This window comes from Lampetra fluviatilis, chromosome 28 (assembly GCF_964198595.1).
Source record: "Lampetra fluviatilis chromosome 28, kcLamFluv1.1, whole genome shotgun sequence".
In the NCBI taxonomy this organism is placed as follows: Eukaryota; Metazoa; Chordata; class Hyperoartia; order Petromyzontiformes; family Petromyzontidae; genus Lampetra; species Lampetra fluviatilis.
The window spans coordinates 7757481-7768605 of record NC_136302.1 but is presented as its reverse complement, the minus strand read 5'-3'; the positions used below and the strand labels follow the sequence as shown (position 1 = coordinate 7768605).

The window sequence follows — 11125 nt, the reverse complement described above, 5'->3', positions numbered from 1 at the left end:
CTGAATACTGGCACCATTACTAGAGCAGTAAACATTTTCCCATAGTAAGCGGATATCATCATCATCATCATCTGTTATCTGGCTGAGAGCCCTTGAACAACGTGTCACAATGGGCATGCCTGAGCAACACTGTCGGAAGTGAAGATGAAAATTAATTAGCGAAATAATCAATGAACTGATGGATGTTCGCTAATGAATGAGCCGTGTGAGTATTATTTATTTAATGCAGGTCCCTAATGCGCAGCAAGTCAGGGTAGCACGTACTATCCCAAATGTCAGTGGGTTTTTGGCAATGTAGATATTAATGGCTTGCATTCTGTGCCTTCAGAATAACATTTACGGTTATATAGCGGAGGTCTGCATTAGATCGTGTGGAAGCATTCTCAGTCACATTAACTTAGCTGGTCATTATTATTATGTATTTATTTGGTAAGACCTCTGTGAGTCTCAAAACTCTTAAAGGGGTCCTCTACAAAGACGTTCATTTTATTTATTTATTTTCATATTTTATTTTCTACGAATGTATTCCCCATTGTGTCAAGATAATTTGCTGTAGATGATGTCCTTCACAAGACATCTCCCAAAAACATCCTTGAAGTGGCCTTCTGATCCTCTACACAGTAGGGATTGCACTTTTAAACACACTCTACAATGATCTAGTCTGTCTCCATTCCTTACAGATGGAGTTTAACTAAGCGACCCGCAGCACACATTCCTGCGGAGGGAGCTTGTTGTCACGTTGGTTTGCTCGGTCAATGGCCAGGGTCAACGGCAGCGTGGTGTATTCCGCAAATATGGCCGACTGTGAGGGCGGGCACAAGCCGGCGTGAGTCGGTTAAACGTTGAGTTTTATAAGGGCACCACGGGGTGACCAGCCCCTCCCCACCCAGCCCCTCCCCACCCTCCCCTCCCCACCCAGCCCCTCCCCACCCTCCCCACCCAGCCCCTCCCCACCCTCCCCTCTCCACCCAGCCCCACCCCTCCCATTTTTGGATGCACGATGGACGGACGGACACAATAATCCCCTGTGGGCTGGTGTAACCAGGAGGTTCCTACCAGTATTATATTTTGTCGTACATGCACTGGGCTGAGACCATCAACTCGCTCCACTTGAGAACCCTGTTAAATGTTGGGTGTCAGCCTGGATTTTAACCCAGGACACCTCAGTGATGCTGGCTCAAGTGCTTTGACCTCTGAGCGTCCTACCCACCTCCAATGGTTTATTTTGGTATATTTTGTACAAAGGAAGAAACAGAAGTGCCTGGAGAAAATAACGTGGTACATATCAACCAAACAGTTTTAATTGTACCAGGTAATATCCACTCAACTATATAGCTCTTTGTCGGAAGGGACCAGGCCACAAATGATGGCCCAATTAAGTTGTTTACCACGTGTACATTTATAGCAACAGAATGCTCTAAATGCACGTTGATTCTAAATGTTGAGGGAATCACCGGAGGACCTGGAGAAAAATCCACACGACCACGGGGAGAACACGCAAACTCCAAATATGCAGGCATCGTCACGGTCGGGATCGAACCCACGACCTTCCTCTATACCGGGCAAAGTAGTTGACATCTCACCAATATACCACTCAAACGTGGCATAGGTGCAATCAGAAACCTACTTTCTGTACTGGCACCCCGATAGGCAACTCCTTTTCCTGGACACGGGTGTCTCGATCAGGATTGATCTCCCTATAAATTCACCAACCCACAATTTAGAGCTGGAATTGTAATAAAGTTAAGTGAAAACCTAATTTTAATTAAAATGTTCACGTGCATATTGGTGTGCCCGTCGGAGGTTATCAACTCATATGCATTAACACCGTTTAATCACAGGTGGCTGTTCAGACGAGAATGCTGTAATCGATTTACAAGTGTGCACTGCTGCCGCTCAGAAAACACAATTTTAAAAGTGCTTTATAGTGGAGATTCAGCATCAATCAATCAGTCAAACAAAAAAAAGTCGATCAACAGCGTTTCATTACACGCAGGTACAGGGGCTATTGAGAACGCTTTTCCATTTAAAAAAGGCGACACGAGGATGATGTGCTAAAGTTACGTAGTGTTATAAATTGGTTTAGGAAATCCGCATTGGTGGAGAGAATACTTCCATGCCATGCGTTTGGGAGTTGGGCCCTCCTTTGAAAGAGGACTGCGAATTATGCCTAAGTGACGGAGATTACACAGAGCAGGTGTTTGGATTTCCCTCGTGCCCGAGTACCTTGTGTGGGGCCCCTGAAAAGAAAGAAGAAAAAACCCCAAGGTCGCGAATGTTAAAGGTCAAGGGAAAAATTAAGTAATTATAATCCTAGGAATTCTAATAATGCCTGAAAAAAAAGAAATGTAAGCTTATATTGTATACACTAACACCAAGTCACGTAATTGTTTTCTTAGACTTTTCTACTCTTCTGCACGCCACATTTCTGAATAAGGAATTTCCCGTGCATTTCATTTACATACGTGATAGATAGATTTACTAATGATATTCTGGATCAGGTTTTGGTGAATGCCGAGGTGGTTAAATGGTTGATAAATCTTGACGTACGTTGCATTGGCGAAGAAAAAGATCCCGTCAGTCAGTGCTCTCATGAGCAATCACATTGACAAGTGGCCGAGTGGCTCAACGATTAGGGCAATTATCCAGCATCGCTGACATCCTGAGTTGGAATATGTGCAGTCACTTGTGAGTAAGCCAACTTTTTAATTGCAATGAATTTGTGATCTCAGCCTGGTCACCTACGAGTACACAAACACATTAAGTTGGGCTTTCACCTCACTTGGTTAAATTTCGAGGTCTGAAGTTTTTAAACAAATATCCGTTTGATTGGCTTGCGATGAAAATTTCTCTGTCACGTGGCATGTCGGAAAGTGCACCCCCCAGTGTGTGGATAGAAGCGATCACACTTTGAAGGGATCTCAGAAGTTATATGATATCACCTCCTGTGGGCCGCTCTCTAATACAGGACGATGCACTACTGTGCCAGAGTTCCAAACGAACACTTTGTTTCACCGCAGTTGCGTTCAATTGGGAAGGAGAAAAAAACATTAAATAAAAAAAACACGTAACATTCAAGAGCTTCCAGAGTGAGTTGGGTGGGATACCGGGTTGAGAATGCGTTTGTGCCCACCTTCCGTTCCAAGTAATCGATTTCTTGGAATTCCCGTCGGTAACAGCTGCTCTCCTTTGCTGGTTTCTCAGCGCACGTGCGCATTCAAACAATCAGCACATTGTGCCTCTTACTGCATCTCTAGACGCAAGAGTCAGGCACAAGCGATGGATTGTCCTTCAATGCAACAATTCCAACTTTGGAAATGGTGATTTCAAAATGAAATGCGCGTATGACTTAACCGTGGAAGTTTATAACAACTACATTACTGTAAATGCCCTCCGAAGAGACGTGTGATAAAATCACATTGTTACAGGTTAGATTTATAGTGTCTAAATGCAACTGCATCTAAAATATACCATGCAATATTGTGGCATATTCACCACAACAGAATATGAGGAATGCATTCAATATATTTTGATTAATCCAAAATAATCAGATAACACAAAAAAACTCATAATAATAATTTCAAACGATTCACAACATTTTTGTTTTGAGTTTATCCGATACTGCCGTTACCAAAAATGACATCACTTCAATAGTGATGTCTGTCAATAGTGATGTCATTTTTGACACCACTTTGAGTACTTTTTCTGCCAAAAGTGCGCTTGTGTTATTTAAACTATACAATACATTACATTATATGATGAATATGTAAAAAAAAATGTTCCGTAAAATATTTTCTTGCATTAAAGTTTTTTTTTTTTTATGAAAGAAAATGTTAAAAGGACGACATCAAACTGTAATAAAGCTTATTCTTTGGTTCTTTTGGTAAAGTCACGTAGATATGAAAATAATAATGAAGTGAATAAAAATAAGGAAATAAAATTAAAACCACGACGTTTCGATCGTCATCACAGAGGGCATTTACATTGCGGCCATGTGCTGCGATCAAAACGATGTGGTTTTTATTTTTATTTTATTATTTTTAGTCACATTATTATTATTATGTTTCTATCTACGTGACTTCACCGAAAAAACCTAAGAATATGAATTCCTGCAGTCACGAAAGTTTTAAGTCAAAATGTAATAAATCTGAATAAAAAATGAATTATGCAAACGAAATTGGACCTAAAATCCAAGAGTCTGTGATTGAAAATATAAGTGAAACTCATGATAAAATAATAATATTTTAAGAGAAGAATGTTCACCAAGAGACTTATTTCCATTTCATCCAACATTTTATATCAGCTGTGACCTTAATCTGCAACGTAACAATATTGACGACAGATTTGCCCCACTCGGTCTATTTCAGGTCCAATCAACGCCACCAGCAATAACACCGAGATAACAGAGGGCAGATAACAAGGCATGAATACACAGCCGTTAGGCATTCCATCAGCAAAGTAGAGAAAGTTTAAATGCACATCTATTTGACAGCATACTTTTGTAACAGGTCATTCTACTGCTCTTGCTTCAATTATAAATAGGCATACACATCCTCACTATTCTAACCCGTCCTTGACCCTGAAAAAGCTGAACATTTTTGTGCACCCCATTAATGACTGTCTTATGAAACCGAGGTGACATTGCGGCTTTTTCCAATAACTTTCCCTGCTATCGCGCCCCGCATTATTGACAGGTGGGTGCATGCGTTGCACAATGACTTTCAGCACAAGGATTAGACTTTTCCTTTTGACGGGCAGCCAGACGCTTTTATAATTCCAGTGCTAACACTTAGTTTACGTCAAATGGAGCAGAGGCTATGTGTAAACATTATTTTTGCCCCGTTAATTAATGCAAATTACTCACAGTCCATGTCGCTCCCAATTAGCATGTGACCGTGAAATGTTATTTTTTATGGAAATTGTGCCAACACTAGTACCCGCCTAGTAGTGCAAATTCTGTCAAAAAAAGCACTTACATTTTAAGTGGGAAAACACTGTGGATGAAAGTAAAGATGCGAATATGTTTCGAATGCATTAAGTTTTTAGATTATTGTCAGAATAAAAGAGTATGGGAACACTTGTTATCGAGAAATCTTTCGGTAGCTAGAAATTCATTTGTGTAAAGAAATGTTAAATGCGTCTCCAATAATATCCAATGTGGTCATCTGAGGTTTTAGCCTAATGTACGCCCATATATACATTTTTATTTCCCACCCACACAATGAGTTGGCTCAGCGAAAGCTAAACAAATTCAAGAATATTACGACCAAATAAATCTGCATGCACTCAATCTCATTAGATATTGGAAATGAGCCCGGTTAGAATTTGCTTCGGAGATCGTATAAAAATATAGGCTTGGGATGCAAAGTCACTAGGAGAAAGCAGTACAGCTAAGCTTGGAGCATTCCTCTCCAAACATATGTGACTTTTCTCCAGGTACTCTGGTTTATATTCCCACATGACAAACACTCGAAATTAAAATTGGCCAAGCATTCCAATGCAAGACCATCCTGAACAAGCTCATGAAGTTCTCGTTTATAGTTAAAGGTCACAATTAAGTTGATATACTCAAGGCGTTGAGAGGCAAATTAAAACAAAATATTTACAATTTGAAAACGGTGTCATGTTTTTTTTTATTTATTATTATTATTATCATTATTATGTGTTTACCTAAGAAAGACTCAGTGAGCATGAAACTCTTACTTAACCCACGATAAGCTTCATGGAATGGGTAATAATTCATAAATACCACCCCTTTTTCAACCCATTTCTGCACGACGCCTCTCAACGCTGTGTCGGTAATGGGATTTGTTTGACTATACTTCACCACGCTGCTGGCCAGTGAGGGTTTGTGAAAAGGGGACGCCCAGGATTAGTTCAGATATCACTCGCCACTGATGTTAGTCGTGCTCAGGAATAAAAATTCGGTCAAACAAGTTAATAGCACAGTGCTCTATCCACTGCACTACTGGGCCATTACATGGAACACAGTCGACACATAATTGTGCATGGTTCATACATATTGAGATCTAGAAAATGAAGGGGCTCATTATCCCAATCAGCACCTTCTTGAAAAAGAAAAAAACACCCTTACAATTACTCTTTATATTCCATACCAGACGGTATCATCAGTAGCTATTGTATATCCACCTTGACGAAGACTTCCCCATCACATGCTGTCACCAACCCTCGTGGCCTTGCAAAGCTACAATCCATCTCACTCCTGCACATAAGGCCGAACTCTTTTAGCTCATGGTCGTTCGCCCAAGCACATTCGCTCCTTTAGCTGTCCTTCCATCATCAGTGTTGTCTGCAGTATTCCCTCGGTATTCATGAACTTGCTGTCCTCAACTGCATCGAGAGAGAGAGAGACAAATAAAGTGATGAGATAAAGTGATGAGAGAGAATGTGATGCGAGAAAGTGATGCGATAAAGTGATGAGATAGTGATTCTACTGCACAGCATCATCATAATTTAAGGTAAGTTCATTGATAAACTATAATTTAATATTGACTTAAAGCTTTCGTGACTGCAGGAATTAATATTCTTTGGGTCTTTCGGTAAAGTCACTGGGCCATCACATGGAACACAGTCGACACATAATTGTGCATGGTTCATACATATTGAGATTTAGACAATCAAGGAGCTTATCATCCCAATTGGCACCTTCCTTTAAAAACAAAAAAAAACACCCTTACAATTACTCTTTATATTCCATACCAGACGGTATCATCAGCAACTATCTATGTGACTTTACCGAAAGACCCAAATAATATAATTTAATACTTTAATATGTATTATTATTTACTTAATGTTTATTATAACCAATTTAACATGTGTTGGTTTGATAATTTTCATGTATTTAACAGCTTATTTACGTATTTTTCTTAGGTAATTAATTGAAAAGATAGGCTTACGTAGGCCAATATAAATTATCTGCACAATTTGCTATTCACTAGCATCTCCGGAATGTATCCCTAGTGAATACTTTGATGTATGCGTCCTGCGCTATTCAATCTATTTTCCTTTATAGTTAATATGGATGTCTCTACTTTTGTTTTTGCTCTATGATGCATCTGTGCAAGACTGAGCGCGGCTCTTTCTATGCTTCTCACCGTTCATGTGTCTGATCCTCAGATTGTTTATTGAGTAGTTGAGCCAGGATTGGGCAATGCCATAGGCCATTTTTGCCCAGGCAACCAAACAGCACAGAGTAGATAATTCTTGACAGAGTCGCACAAGAGGGAGGGTTGGACACATTTGTGGCTGGGCGTGGGCACAACGGCATGGAAAGACTACGCGTGCAGCCTCAACACCGCCTGAGAGAACGCACGAGGGGAGTTACCTGTTCACAACCTTCAAAGATATTTCGCAGGTTATTCCCGGCGACGCTGCCAATCAAGCCACGCGCTCTTCATCTGGCAACACACATGCACACACGGTAAAAAAAGGAAACGTGAGCAACGTGTCCTTTAATGTGTCCTTGATACACCGGGACAGGCTTTCTTATTTCCTTTCGGACGTGAAGCCCCTTTGAAAGTCATGTTCAAAAAGTGCAGAGTGAGAAGTGCCCACCCCCCCCCATCATGCCCCAACCCCCACCCCCACAAGGCACCGCAAAGCCACCACATAACGCAGATTCCCTTTAATTGCTTCCACAGGCAGACGTTTCTATAGCGGGGGTTAGGTACCGCGTGCTAAGGCACCCACTTCGTTTTTTTTCCCCAACCAACTGTGCGGACCGTGCGGTTGCTGTAATTCAACTCCGTGCCGTATTTCGGAATATTAAAAGGGCTCGGACGTGGCGTGATGGTGAACGCACGGGACTTGTACAACCCCAGAAGTCGGCGGTCTGAGCTATCGGTGCGGCAGTTGAAACAACGGTGCAAGTTTCTTAAATCCTCCCCATCCACCACCTCCACCACCAACGCCTCTGTCCACCCAGCAGTTATGAGTGGGTTGCACCGCAAATCGATGTATGCGTGTACTTCTTTCTCAGGAGAAACGCCTCTCGAGAGCTCTCTAATGGATGCATCCTAATCCTTGCATCCTAATGGTGCAACAAGCAAAAGTCAAAAAGTACCCTGCCCTATTATAATAGAAAACAACCCCTGCTGGCGATCGAGTGCAAGCCGGCTGGATTAAAACTAAACCGTCATGGACAGGATTTGAACCTGTGCGGGGAGACCCCATTGGATTTCGAGTCCAACGCCTTAACCACTCGGCCACCATGACTCAGGGCACTTACTGACCTATTGTTATTGCCCAAGACACTGTTATCGGCTATTCAAACACGCACACACACGCGGCGTGCAAGCATGTAGCTTCATGCCCTTTGTGTTCCCTGCCTTGGCGAAGCCTCATATAGTTGCAGCTGACCGAAATAAGTGCCAAAATCTTCTAAAATAATAACGATGTATGTTAACTTGAACCATGACCCTGGATCGTGACAAGTGAATGCTTTTCTTGGGGTTGAGTGAATTATTATAAAAGCTCAGTGTTTATTGTGACCCATTATCTTTTAGCAGTTTGGCTCAGAGTAACCTTACTGTTCAGTTGCAGGGATGTCGGGAGCTGGTATTTAATGTATGTTTTGTAAGCATACAGACATATGGGGCTGTCCATAAATGACGTCACGCCACTTTGGACGATTTTGGACCCCCCCCCCCCCTTCGTCACACGGCGTCACAAAAAGTCAGACCCCCCCTCAAATATGACGTCACAAAGCTCTGCCCCCCCCCCAAAAAAAAAATATAAAACATGCTTCAAATCTCTTTAAACTATTGCCATTGTAGTGCGTATTTAATGTGGCGCTGCACTCTGATGTTGTAGGAGAAAACATTTGTTAAAATGTCTATTTAATTAAGTAGAACGTGTCTATGTTTATTTGAAGTTGCGCATTTTGGTGTGACGTCACATTTCTCACCCCCCCTCCCTCCTCGTCACATCGTCACAAATGTCTGACACCCTCCCAGGTGCGTGACGTTTTTTTATGGACGGCCCCTATATGATCAAGTAACCCAGACCGGGCCTGACCAGAAGCAAAGCAGGCTTGTGAATAACAGGTGTTATCAGCTGTGGAGCCACGCGCCTGGCAGTGAAGCAACACGCACGGCTGCACTACTACTGTGCTGCCTCGTCTATGCCCTTCAACAACACCCACTGACCGGCGTGGTGAAGTATGGTCAAAACCCCCCCTGCGAATCCACACGACGCGGGACAGGGGGCACTATCATCCAGCAGTGGATTGTCCAACAGCTGTACACGTAAAATTTATATTTAAAGCTTTCGTGCTTGCAGGGATTCATCTTCTTGGTTCATTCGGTAAAGTCACGTAGAAGGAAAATAATAAAAATAAAATAATAATAATAAAACATAATAAAATACAATTCTCACGACGTTTCGGCCACACCGCTGCTTGCGTTAGGTTTTAGGTTTTATTTTTATTATTTTAGCATTTCCCTTCTACGTGACTTTACCGAAAGAACCAAGAAGAAGCTGTACACGTACTGTACACACACACACACACGTGAAGAAATACTTATAATCCATCATAAAAATACCGCACGAGTGAGCAAGTAACATTGGCAAGCTTTTTTTCACCCTCACAGTAATGACATTCGCATGTTTAAAAAATAGAGAAGCGCGACCATTTCAGAATGAGGACCAAGATCAACTCTCTCGACCCACAAGCACGAATAGGCTAAAGTGCGCAAAAAAAACACAATCGCCTCTCACGCATTTTATTCTGTGCGCAGCAGAAACACTGCCAAAACGCGCGTGTGTTTTTTGTTTATTTCTTTATTTACAACCCATCCGAGCTCAAACAACACAACACGCGTGTGTGACGGCTGTGTGACGGACTGGCATCGTAACAAAAAAAGACAAAGATCACACACACACACCCCTCTAGAAGCCTTTGACAAACTGTAGGGGCAAAATTCTAGATTTGAAGCTTTCGTGACTGCAAGGATTCATATTCTTAGGTTTTTTCGGTAAAGTAACGTAGGTAAAACATTAAAATTAATGAAAGTAAAATAAAATAAAAATCACGACGTTTCGGAGGCAACATGACGGAGACTTGTGTTGCCTCCGAAAGGTCGTGATTTTTATTTTATTTTACTTTCATTAATTTTAATGTTTTACCTACGTGACTTTACCGAAAAAACCTAAGCATATGTAGGGGCAAGTGCTGTTAGCGAGTAGCGCCTATGAAGGCCGGAACGGTGCACGAGGGGGTGGGTGGCCAGCACCACGCCCGTTCGCCTTTGTCTCCCCAGTGGCGATGTTTACACATTGCACCGGGTACTCATTTGAGGCTGAGTCGACCGAGGGGAAGCCCCAGGACCGGTTCAATTAATCGTCACCGGTGCTGACCGTGAGCGGGAATCGGAACTCGGGTCGCCGGGTTCAGTAAGCGCAGCGCGCCAACCGCTACACCACCGCTCCACTGCCACAAAGACAAAGATCCCCGTATAGACTGAACAGACTGTAGGGGCAAGTGCTGTTAGCGAGTAGCGCCTATGAAGGCCGGAACGGTACACGAGGGGGTGGATGGCCAGCACCACGCCCAGCCGTCTTTGTCTCCCCAGTGGCGATGTTCACACATCAGGTACTCATTCGAAGCTCCACAACCACACACATACAACTCAAACAACAACAACAACAAATGACTAAAACAAAGGGAAGGAAAACAAAGGAGACGCGTGAATTGTGACGGGGGCTTTTGTTGTTGTTGTTGTTGTTCGACACTGCGCTGTGTTGTTAAGCCCCCCCCTCCCAGCCCCCCGTTAGGTGCGTGGCTCTCGGCTTGACGCTCTCCACCCCAGCGGGGGCTGAAAGTTGGGAAGTGCTGAACAAACACGCTCGACATCTGCGCAAGGTTTTGCTAACCCCGTGACCAAGTGGGGGGGGGCAGAGGCACAACAGCAACAACAACAAAAGACAAAGATCCCCCGTATAGCCTGAACAGACTGTTGGGGCAAGCGCTGTTAGCGACTAGCGCCTATGAAGGCCGGAACTGCACACGAGGGGGTAGGTGGACAGCATCACGCCCGGCCGCCTTTGTCTCCCCGGTGGCGATGTGCTCATTTAAGGCTGAGTCGACCTAAGGGAGGCCCAGGAC

The 11125-nt window shown here is 43.0% G+C and overlaps 1 non-coding gene across 1 annotated transcript; it reads right to left on the bottom strand.

The window, feature by feature from the left end:
• Positions 1 to 8153: 8153 nt before the first annotated feature.
• Positions 8154 to 8235, bottom strand: TRNAS-CGA (transfer RNA serine (anticodon CGA)). The gene has a single exon. It is a non-coding gene; the product is annotated as a tRNA-Ser (tRNA).
• Positions 8236 to 11125: the final 2890 nt, after the last annotated feature.